Here is a 12472-nt window from a genome sequence, read left to right on the forward strand (position 1 = left end):
GTGGGAATTTTGGTAAGGTTTACATTGGTATGTAAATCAACTTACATTTTACAATTTCAGCAACATTAAATCTTATCAATAAATAGTGGATGCCTACTTAGTCCTCTAAACATTTTCTATAGTATTTTCTGCTTACAAGACATTTTTTGTGAATTTTTTGCTATGTATTTAATGTTTGATGCTACCATAAATTAAATATTTTTAATAATTTTGCTTTGAATATTTATTGTTCTGCTACAAAAATTGTATTAATATATCGGTGCTATATCCTGCATAAATGCTGAAATGATTCATTCAAATAGTTCTTTGGTAGACACCTTAAGATTTAATTCACATAAAGCCATATATCTGCTTTTAGAGTTAGATATAGTTTGATAGTTTCACTTCACATTTCTAATAGGATTTTTGTTGTTGTTGTTTGGTGCCAGATGTTGAACTCAGGGCCTTTGACCACAGAGCAACGTCCCCAGCACTATTTAGTATTTTGTTTAGAGACAGGATCTCACTGAGTTGCTTAGCGCCTTGCTTTTGCTGAGGCTGGCTTTGAACTCATGATCCTCCTGCCTCAGCCTCCCAAGTCACTGGGATAAAGGTATGCGCCAACCATGCTCAGCTCTGACGTGGATGTTTTTATTGTGTTTTTTACTGACTAAATCTCTTATTAATTCTTTTTAGACTTTTTATGTCTAAGTCAGTTTTGATGAATGTTCTATAGAAATTTGTTCACATTCAGTTGATCATAATATGCCCTTAAATTGTCTAAATTTTTTGTGGAGTCTATTTTTATGGTCTCACCTTTATTTTTGATATTTATTAACTTGAGTTCTCTCTCTCTCTCTCTCTCTCTCTCTCTCTCTCTCTCTCTCTCTCTGTTAATTGAACAATGAATTTTGTAAATCTTTTGAACAATCAAGTTTGTTTTCTTAATTCTTTTGTCTATTTTCTTCTTGCTCTACTCTTTATTAATTTATCCTTTGTGCAATTTGATTACAGCTTGCTTCTATTTGTCTAGTTACTGCATAAATTTAGGTTTTTGTTTGGGCAGTTTTTCTTTTAGAATGTAGGCTTTTGTCATTTTGAATTTTCTTCTGAAGGCTACTTTAGCTGCACCTCATAAGTTTTGGCATGTTTGCTTTCATTTTTATCCACCTAAACTATTTTCTATTTTTTTTCTTTGTCTTCTTCCTAATTGCTACATGTTTGCAAATTTTTAACTTTTCTGTTTTTTTAAACTTAATTGCATTTTACTTATAAAAGATACTTGTCCTGATTTCAGTGCTTTTAAATTTATTGACATTTTTATGGCTTTAAAATGGCAAGTCCTGCACAATGTTTCTAACACACTGGAGTAAAATGTGTATTCTACTCTTTGGGGCAGAATATTCTATATATTCCTCTAGAGCTATTGTTGTGCAAGTTGTTTTGTTTTACAGGGACTTTTTGCTACTCATTTCATTCTTTCCTGAAAGTGGAATATCACAAATTATCCACCTCTTTTTGGAGAAATTTTTCTTCCTTTAATCCTGATAGTTTTCAATTCACATATTTTGGAACACTGTTTTTAGACATGTATACTTTTATAACTTAGTTTGTGAGACTTCCCACTCTATTGATATGTATTATATATTTTAATCTTTATCATAAATATGCATATATATTTAATATATAATTTAATATATGTAACTACAAGTATATATCATGTTCTTGCCTCTAACAATTTCTGTTTCAGCTGATTTTGTCTGACATTTGCATACCTCTCCAGCTGTTTTCTTTATTGTTTTTATTTGCTTCTTTTGCCTTGTATTTCGGATTTTACCCAGGAGCACTTTAGCACTAAGACCTATTCCCAGCCATTTTTCTGTTTTATGTTGAGGTAGGGTCTCACTAAGTTGCAAGGAACCACCGATGAATTACTTGGGGGGTCTTCTCTCGGTATAGAACCATGGGGATTTAGATTTAACTTTGGGAACTATGGGCAGCTCCCCCAACCACATTAGATTGCCCAAGGCACATGACCTCTAAAAGTTACTAGGTGATATTCATTGGCTGTGACCAACTTTAAATCTAGCCACTGCAGATTTGTGTCCTTTGTTTCAGATTGTACAGGGGGATCCTTCTCTACCTTCTCATCAACTTATGGCAGAAGAAAGGATTGCCATAACAAAGGTTGAATCTGCCATGAAGACTGCACAGCTTAATGGAATTAATCCACAAGAGCCTGTATATTGTTTAACATTTCCCAATGTTCATACTCCTACAGGAGCAATGTGGTGAATATTGGGAATTATTGAGTGGCCTTGCCTACCTCATTCTCCTCAAAAGTCATCAACTCCATTCCATGGCTTTATTGCTCAGTGAGTTATTAAAGGAAGAACACGAGTTTTGCAGAGAGTTGGGTCATAGTCTAGTATTATTGTTGCCCCCTTTTCTACTGAAGTGCATGACTGGCTTTGGCAATCTTCTTATACTTGGCAGAAAGCTTTTGCTAATTTCCCTGGTCAAATGGAAAGCTATTACCTTCAGGATAAAATTATTCAGTTTGCTCTTGTGACTACATTTATTTTTCCTAAAATTGTACGTGCTTAACCAATAGTTGGAGCACTAAAAGTATTTACTGATGGATCGAGTTCAGGAAAAGCAAGTTTCTATAGCCATGCTCATACAGAGATGGTACAGCAGATCTTCAAGCTCTCATTTGTGCTTTAATTCATTTTGCAAATGAGCCAATCAATATTTATTCAGACACTTTACATGCAGTTCGTGTTACAAAAAAATATTGAAACATCAACTACTGGGAACACACCATTGCAAGAGTTACTTAATTTGTTTCAGACCTTACAAAAGACAAGTCAAATGTGTCACCACCCATGTTTCATTAGCCATAGAAGGGCACATTCTAATCTTCCAGGTCCTTTAGCATCAGATAATGATAAGATTGATAAACTTGTTGCTGTTTGTGAATAAATATCTTTATATGATTGTGCACAAGCCTCACATTCTTTACATCTTCAGAATGATTCTACCTTACATAAAAATTTAATATTCCTGGGAAAAAAACTTGTCAAATTGTTCATCAAATCTCACAATGTTTTATAGATATTTTATCTTCACCAACTGGGAAAATCTCATGCTTTATGACCAAATCAGTTATGGCAAATGGATGTAACTCACATCCCTCAATTTGGCAAACAGTGTTAAGTTCATGTTATTGTTGACACTTACTCTAGATTTATTTTTCACATTGCCTGTGTAAGAGAAAATACTCAATATGTTATTTCTCACTTTCTAGCTACTTTTGCAGCATTAGGAGGTCCTTTACAGATTGAAATTGACAATACTACAGCTTATACTAATTTTTCTTTTCAGCAGTTTTGCCAACAATTTTGTACTGATCATAAAACAGGTATTCCATAGAAGCCTCAAGGTCAAACCATTGTAGAATGAGCTCATTTATCTATGAAGCTACAATTACAAAAAAGGGAGGGGAATAAGACCCCACAATATAACCTTAATCATGATTTGTTTTAATTTTTTTTTAAATTGTGACTCTGAAAGTCACGCTGCAGCCAAAGGACACATTTCTTCTACTGCAGCCGGTAACTTGAGCCAAGGTTGGTGGAAAGATTTACAAACATAACAACATAAAGGATCAGATCCAGTGATAATGTGGGGTAGAGGTCATGCTTGTGTTTTCCCAGAAGGTGAGTCTCATCCTATTGGGGTACCTGAATGTGCTATCAGACATGGAGGACCTAGAACCGAGGTTCAGATACTGAAGATTGATCCAGAGATGTCAGCCCTGACCCCCAGCAGGAAGTGAGAGCTAAAAAGAAGGAAGAGGATAAAGAAGGCCCAGAGAGACCGAATGTTGAATCTACCATCATGGAGGCAACTGTAGAATCTAGCGCTATAGCCTGAACTGATACTTTGACACAAGGAGGAACTAACTCTGCAGCCACAATGTTTGTGGCCGTGTTAGCTCTGTTGAGTATCCAGTAATGGGGTCCAGAGAGAAACCAATTGGACATATTTTCCATACCCACCTTTGGTACACCCAGTAGTGTGGACCGGAGAATCCATCCCAGTATTCACCAATGATACTCATGTACTGTGTGGTTTTACAGATACTCAGATTACACCCATCCCTGTGACTGGATTTAATTATACTGGTTACAGTGGACACTATGTATATATTGGTCCCATGATAAGCACGCTGGCTATTTAGGGGTATCTTTTGAAAAAAATACAGCATATGGGGGGTCTAGACAAACCAATCATCCTGGACCCTGGGACTCTAAGGAATATGTCTAAACAGTTATTAAAATGGGACTTTCTCATAACAATCCAGTCATTGCCACAGAACGCCTGCCAATACCTTACTGTCCTAATCAGTCTGCAATAGAATTTGGCACCTTTCCTAAATGGATAGACTGTGCAGATATCTTGCCAGTAAAACAAAAATGTTCTAGATATAGTGGATATATTTTAGACTGGTCTCCAAGAATTGACAAAAGACAATCACATAAGGATGCCAGGATCCCTGGAGGTTTTGTTGGTAATATCCTAACCTTCAGTGAAGGTGCTATCCAGAAAGATGTTTGGAGCTTAATTGCAGCCTCAGATTTCCTATATTGCACTGACAGCCCTATGCCTGACTTTGTAGGCAAGGGGTGCAAAGAGGGTTCCTGGTATGGCCTGCAGGTGTGGTTCAGTCTCCTTATGCTTTAATTACTGGAAATGTGAGAGTTAAGAGAAAGGATGATAATTATCTTTTAGCCTGTAAAAAGTGCAATGTACCTAATTGCATCTCTAGATATAACAAGGGAAAGAAACATTAGTCCTTCCCAAGTCTTCCTTTGTCTTACTACCAGCCAACATTTGAGAGCTATGGCATGCTGATGCTGGTGTTCAGGTTTTACAACAGACCCATGCTCAGGTGACCAGACTTAAGTGAGCTCTTGGACTCATAATTCTTGGTTATGATTTTTCAAATTTTATTTAATCTCATTCATCACTCTACAGTTACAGCTTTAGTGGCTAGATCGCAGAACATTCAACATGCAAATTTTCTTAATAATTTGGCTCAAAATACTTCCAAGGTCTTCAATAATCACAAATATTGATGAAAGTATTGAAGCTAACTTGAATGCCTTAGAAACTTCTGTCATAAATATTGGTAATGAGCTTTCTGCTCTCTCGTTTAAGGAAAGGTTTAAATGCCATCTGACTATGAAGGTCTCTGTTACTGTAGTCAAATATAGGGCTTCCAAATGGGATTTGGAGAAGGTTAAATAATCTAATGGGCATTTGGCATAGCAATAATTATAGCCTGGATCTTATGGAGTCACATCACAACATCCAGGATATTCAAAAAAGCAAAATTGATCTTTTGGATCCTACTTCTCTAACTGGAAATACTTCAAGAATGGAATGCCTTTAACCCTAGAAACATGCTGAAACACTCTGCATGGTATATTACTGGAATGAGATGTTTGCTACTAGTTCTTTTTTTTTTTTTTGTATTGTGATAATAGGTTATCACACCCTCAGAACACGAATCTGGGAACTTAAAATAATGGCTCATCATTTTCTATTGCAAAGTAAAAAGGGGGAATATTCAAGGTGCCACCTGTGAATTACTTGAGGGTCTTCTCTGGGTATGGAGCTATGGAGATTTAGGTCTAACCGTGGGAACTATCCGCAGCTCCCCAGAGTGCAGTAGATTGCCCAAGGCACATGACTCTATCTCTGCTCTACCAGGAAGACCCCTCTTCTAGCTCTGAAGTTGGGCATAACCCAATGGGAACTGCAAAGCCCACTTTCTACCTTATTTAGCAAAAAACATTACATGGAAAACATTTGATATTCCCTGATATAAATAAAGCAAACATAGGCTCCATTTTGCTCTTTTGAGTTAGGAAGCTTCATTCCTAAGATTGGGTAGCCCATCCCAACCCTGCTTTTAAAATTACTTTCTGTATCCTGTGGGGTATTTTTGTCCCCCGCTTTACCTTTCTTAGCTTTTATTTTTCAGCTAGACCATTTCACCAAGGGGAACTCTATTTTGACCACCTGCAGTTTTGAATTCATGATCCTCTTGCGTCAGCCTCCCAAGTAACTGAACTACTGTGGTGGGGTCTTGATTAATATTTTTATATTTATTTTTATTCTCATCCCATCTTTGTTTTGGAATCTAAAGTGAATCTGATGTAGACAGCAGAACAATTTTATTTGATTCTAGGTCTTTTACGCAAGGGTGCCTTAATACTGGGCTACATCCCCAGCCACTTTTTAATATTATTATATTTTATTTTCAGACAGTGTTACTCTAAGTTGCTGATGCCAGCATCAAACTTGTGATACCCTAGCCTCAGTCTCACAAGTAGCTTAGTGACAGCATTGAGCCACTGTACCCAGATGATGATATCTTAGACAGGCTCTACATAAGTCACCGAGTTTGCCCTCAAACTTGCAATCCTCTTACCTCAACCTCCTGAGTCTCTAGAGTCACATATGTGTGCTGCATGCCCAACTTGATCAATATGTTTTCTAAAATTGGAACAAATTGAATCTATATGCCTTAATAATAATGAAAATAATATTAATGAACAAAATGCTTCTTCTCTGTTGCCACTTGTTTTCTTCCTGTATGTTTTTGGTTCATCAAATTTTCCATTATTGCATATTAATGATTCACTTTTCTTGTGTACAATTTTTATTTTATTTTCTTCTTTTGGCACATGTTTTAGTTTTTCCCTAGTGATTGTTTTGGGAGCTCTAACATCTTAAATTTATGGCAATCAGTTTTTATTCATGCCAAATTACTTTCAGTATAGAAAATTTTTGCTGATCTTACAGATTTGAACCTCAGTCCTGGTTTTTATCTTTGTCATAGACTATAAATTCATGCATCATGTTTCTTCTATGGCTTGGATTGCATTTGTCCACAAACAAGCTTAGGATTTGGACACTTGGTCCTCATTATGGTGGCACTGAGGTAGAAGGGCCTTACAAATGTGCTGTCTACTGGGTGTTAATTGAGTCATTGGGGACACCACCCTCAGGAAGAATGGACGCTAGTCCCTTGGAATGAGTTTTAGAGGAAACGAGTTGTTATGAAAAATCAAGACTGCCCCTCTCTGCTCTGTGGCTCCTATTGGTCCTTATGATTTTTCCTCTTCCACTTTTCCACACTCTGATGACAGCCACCATGCTGGAATAGAACAAAGTTGGTACTCCCCAGAAGTCACGTGAATGGCAACGCTTTATCTTGGATTCTCAGACTCTAAAATTCTGACCTAAATGACTTTCTAATCACAAACTACTCATCCTTAAGTATTTCCTGATAGCAATAAGAAATGGAGTCTTGTAGTCATTCAGCATCAATGTTTTTTTGGTTCTAAGTGTTACTTTTTGTGTTCTAAGTGTTATTTTTGCACTCATTTATTTTTTAAACTTTTAAAATGTTATTTCTTAATACACAATAGTGGAATGCATTGCAATTCTTATTATGCATATAGAGTACAATTTTTTACACTTATATATTTAAAACAAATAGAAAAGAGTTAGAAACTAAATACTCCATGGCACTGGCAACATTTAGCTACCATATTGAGCTACTGAGCTACATCTACCATTATTTCTCATTATTTTATGTGGGCTCAAGGTTCTATCTTTTATCATTTCCTTTAACCTTGATGGCTCTATTGGCATTTCTGGAAGAGTTGTTTACTCACCCCAAACATTTCCTTGTACATATCTCGCTTTATCTTTTGAAGCACAGTTTAGCAAGGTATAAAATTATTGATGGTTAAACAACAAGTTTCATCATGTCCTCCCACTACCTTCCAGCTTCTTGGATTCTCTAGGGAAACCCAATAATACTGTCTTGTACCTGAACAACTGTTTCTCTCTGACCACTCATGAGATTGCATCTTGGTATTTGTTTTACAGCAATTTGACTCTCATAGCTCCTCTTATCCATGATTTCCCTTTCTGTAAGCTATAGAAAATTTAGAATGAGCAACTCATGAGTTTTAAATTGCAAAGTGTTCTGAGGAGCATGATGTAATCTCCCCTCACCCCACACCAGCCCTCCAGGGGCACGAGACTCTGCCTTCTCCAGCAGTTTCCCAGTTGATATACTGTTTCTTGAATAACTTCCTGTTAGTGTCCAGTTGCCATCTTTGTTGAAAGACTGACAGTTTTGATAGTGCTCCACTTATGTAGAAGAGAACATCTCTCCAATTACTCATGCACCACATTCTGTTTGTGTCCATGTTGCATTGTTAGCACTTGGAGCCTAAGAATAGAAGACACACCTTGACCCTCTACTAATGGAAAACATGATTTCCCATGAGACTATGACCCAAAAAGTTGAGATGTGTTTAATAAGTTTAGGACAAACCTATTTCAGAAATAACCTTAAGATAAAGTACCAGTGACTAGGAATTCTATTCTACTTCATTGTAATGCTAAAATGTCCACCAGGAAGGAAGTTTAACCTCGTTTCCATAGCATATGGTTGTATGCCAAAATGTCCTTAAGAATGGCCTGTGTGTAAACAAGGCAGTCTGGTGAATGCCTAACTCCCAGGATGGAACCTGATTTTATCTGACAATGCAAGGTAACCTTCCACCCCCAATTCCACCATGATCTGAGGGATGAGGTATCAGTCCCTGGGCCTAATGAGGAGCCACTGGAGTACCTTGTTCTCTCCAATAGGAAAATGCTATAGTCGTCACCCATGGAAGAATACTTCAGCATTTTTCAGGCACACGGACAGACCTATTTAGAAAAGCAGATACACATTCAGGAAAGAACGTGAGAGACCCAGGATACAGTGAGGTCAGTAGTGAACTTGCCTCGCATGCACAAGGTCCCAGGTTCAATCTCCAGCATTACAAGAAGAAAAAAAGGAAAAAATGTGAGAAACTCTAAAGGGAGAGACAGCAAATACAAGGTCAGAGGGACATTTAAGTGGGGCTGGACTAGAGATGGGGCCAGAGCAGACTTCTGTAATTTCTCACCCATTTTTCAAAGCTTTTTCATGTCATACTAGTATTTTAGGGTCCAGGAAACTGGTCTAGGAGAAATGCTGCATTGCACGGAGTTGCTTTAAAAAAAAAAATCTGATCTTTATTTTTTAAAATATTTTTTTAGTTGGACAGGATACCTTTATTTTATATATTTCTTTTTAATGTGGTGCTGAGGATTGAACCCTATGGCTCACAGGTGCTATGCAGGTGCTCTGTCACTGAGCCACAACCCCAGTCCCTTGTTTTTCATTTGAAATTTTTTGTGGGCTTTCCTGCATTCTGGTGATTTATGAACCTTCTCCTTTGAGGTTCAGTGTAACTTTCTTCTTGGTATCCCAACATTTATGCTCCAACCAGATGTGTTCCACAGTTCTTTGTGGACCTCAAGTGTTGCTAGAGGAATGATTAAATGATAATTTAGTTATCAAAGCAAATAGGGCAGTGTTTTCAGGATGGAAGTCTTAAGAGAATGCTCATTATTAGATTTCTATTTTTACTTATGTATTTAGCCATGGACTCATATGGTTTTTGCAGTCATGCACAAATGTGGTCCACAAACCAGCAGATTTCAGAAACTTTTCATGTTGACACCTATGTTCAAATGGTGGCATTCTGATTGAGGCACATTTGACCAAGGGTAAATATTAAAATGCTTTTAAAGTGCTCATGAATTTTCCTGGCTAGAATATTGCAGAGGGTTTTGCCAGTTTTCTCACCACTTTGTGTTTGAATATTTAAAGCATGGTTTTAGGAGCAGTGATGTGGAGATGACTGTTTGACTCCTTGCTTGTAGAACATGTGTGTGTGCACCTATGAGTGTGTATTGCGTGTGTGCTGGATCATGTGATATTTCATGGTAGAATATGTTTACAAGTGTAGTTTGGAAAAATACAGATAATGGAGATGATGCAATATGTGATAAACATTGGAACTCTTGTATCTAAAAAGAGTTTGGAATAACCCAGGTTATGACAAGTGGCATCCAACTCAGAAGCCCCTATTAAGGATCCGGTGAGAAACATGACACCCCCGTAATATTTCACAGAGTCACATGGTTTGGCTTTCTTGGATGTAATTGTCATCCATGTATGTCCAAGTGTATGGTTTAAAGAGGAAGTGAGACTTTGCACTGCACGTAAACCAAAGACTCTACACACTCTGTCATGATAAATCACTCATTCAGAACAGTTTCTCACCCTAACAGAATTTATCCACCACTGGCTACTGAAATGTTTACTGTCTTCTCCCACTATATCTAAAAATACTAATTATACGTTTTTCAGTACAAATAAACACCAAAGGGCTGAACGAGGCATAGCTGTGGGTCACAATGATCTTGATACAGTAAAATATTGGATCATCCTTCAGTGTGATTCTTGCATAGGAGACAATGCTGTCCAACATGGACATGACAATGAAGCAACTCATGAGCAGCAGGATTGTCTGGGTGGCCCTCAGTTCTGGGGATGACACTGGAGACAGGCTGGTGCTGTGGAGATGCCGGGATTGCCTCTTGTGCCTGCACAGGAGAGCCATCATGTATCCACTGGAGAGGGCCATGATTCCTATAAAGGAGACTTCCTTGAAGGTCAGCAGGGTGGACAAGCTGTGCCGGAGGAAGAAGGTCATGGAAATGAAGGAGCAGGATTCAGTGACATACATAAAGTTGTCTGAGGTCCAATTGGGGGTAGCAGCAATGGAGATGAAGAGGTGGCTACTGAAGGATGAGTAGATGACTCACAGGAAGAGAAGGAAACACACGTTGTGACATGAGGATTTATGTTTGAACCTTCCAAAGCAGGAGCCCCTGGGGCTGAGGGTGATGGCTTGGAGGACACTCAGCAGGCAGGTGGCACAGATGGAGAAGCCCCTCATCAACCTGCACAGGTAGATGAGCAATTTACACATCAGGTCATCCCACCTTCCCCCGTGAGGTATAAAAATGTCTGATGCTATGAAGCCATTGATGAGCAGAATTACCAGGTGGATTAGGGCCAGGAGACCAATGGGCAGGTCAGTGGGCTTAGGTCTGTGCCCAGTAATGTGCAAGGAGATGTGGACGAGAAGAAGAAGGGCGTTGGCCATGACCCCAACGCCAGTCACGGTGTACACGGTGTTTCTTATGTGAATATTACTGTACAGTCTGTTGGCTTTGTTCATCTTACAAGGGAAAGAAAAATATTGTGACCACAGTAACAAACAAAAATGTCTTTTTTTTTTTTTTTTGCAAATCTGCCCTCCTTTATCAATCTCAAATGAACACCACTACCATGAGAAAAAAAAGAAGGTTCATCCAACTATATTTTTATTCCACATGAAAACTCAGTTCTGGTGCTGGGCACAGTGATGTCTGCCTGAAATCCTAGTGACCCCAGACACTGAGGCAGGAGGATGACAAGGGTGAAACCAGTCTGGGCATCTTAGTGAGACCCTGTTTCAAAATACAGAGTCAAAAGGACCAGGTGTAACTTGGTGCTGGTGCACTTACCCACCAGGCAGCTCCCAGCACAAAATTTAAAAAAAAAAAATACTATGTTCTATTCACACTCTGGAGAACGCATCTCCACACACCGCCTTATCTCAGTATCTTCCAGTCTTACTGGGATATCCACAGCGGCATATAACAAGAAAATGTTGGTGTGAACTCTGATGTCGGACTGGTTGAAGTTGTGAGTCAGAGCTGCCATTTAACATAACTTCTTCTTAAGCACCCTAGGATGCTGAGGTCCAGTCATCTCAGCTGTCCACAAAAAGTGTCATGTGGATCCTGCAGAGACTATGTGGGAAAAAATAAAGTGTGCCTACCAACCTTGGAAGTGTTTGTGGCACATAATGAGCTCTCCAGAAATGTTGGCTTCTAATCTTATTATCATACAGTTCTTCACGCACATGACTTGGAAGAATCAATGCAGTTCTTTTAATAACAGATAAGCTGTGTCCTTGCCTGAAAAGAAAGACAAGAATGAAATTACCACAGGGCGTGAGGGCGCACACCTGTAATCCCAGCAGGTCTGGAGCCTGAGGCAGGAAGATGTCAGTTCAAAGCCAGCCTCAACAACTTACACAGGCTCTGAGCAACTCAGCGAGACCCTTTGTCTAAATAAAATATAAAAATAGGGTGGAGATGTGGCTCAGTGGTTAATTGCTCCTGTGTTCAAACTCCAGTAAAAAAAAAAAAATAGAAAAACCTACAAAGTAGAACGTTTACACAATCCTATTCTGAGGACTCAAAACTTTATGTCTGTCCTTGGAATTCTCTGAGGTGGCTATACATGTCACATTTTGTTCATTCTCTGGCCAGAATAACTAGCCTATGTTAGAACATTCTGGAACTATTACCAAGAGCATAGTATTTTTTTTCCTTTTCAAGACTTTATAATCAGAGTATTAAATAGAACTACAATTAAAACAGACTTGATATTTTAAGGTTTTAA

At 38.3% G+C, this 12472-nt stretch overlaps 1 pseudogene across 1 annotated transcript; it reads right to left on the reverse strand.

Annotated features, from left to right (window-relative positions):
• Positions 1-10271: 10271 nt before the first annotated feature.
• Positions 10272-11198, reverse strand: LOC308640516 (vomeronasal type-1 receptor 94-like; annotated as a pseudogene). The gene has a single exon. The product of its transcript is annotated as a vomeronasal type-1 receptor 94-like (transcript).
• Between the last annotated feature and the right edge of the window lie 1274 nt (positions 11199-12472).

Source organism: Spermophilus citellus (genome assembly GCF_964194105.1).
Source record: "Spermophilus citellus genome assembly, contig: SCAFFOLD_187, whole genome shotgun sequence".
NCBI lineage: Eukaryota > Metazoa > Chordata > Mammalia > Rodentia > Sciuridae > Spermophilus > Spermophilus citellus.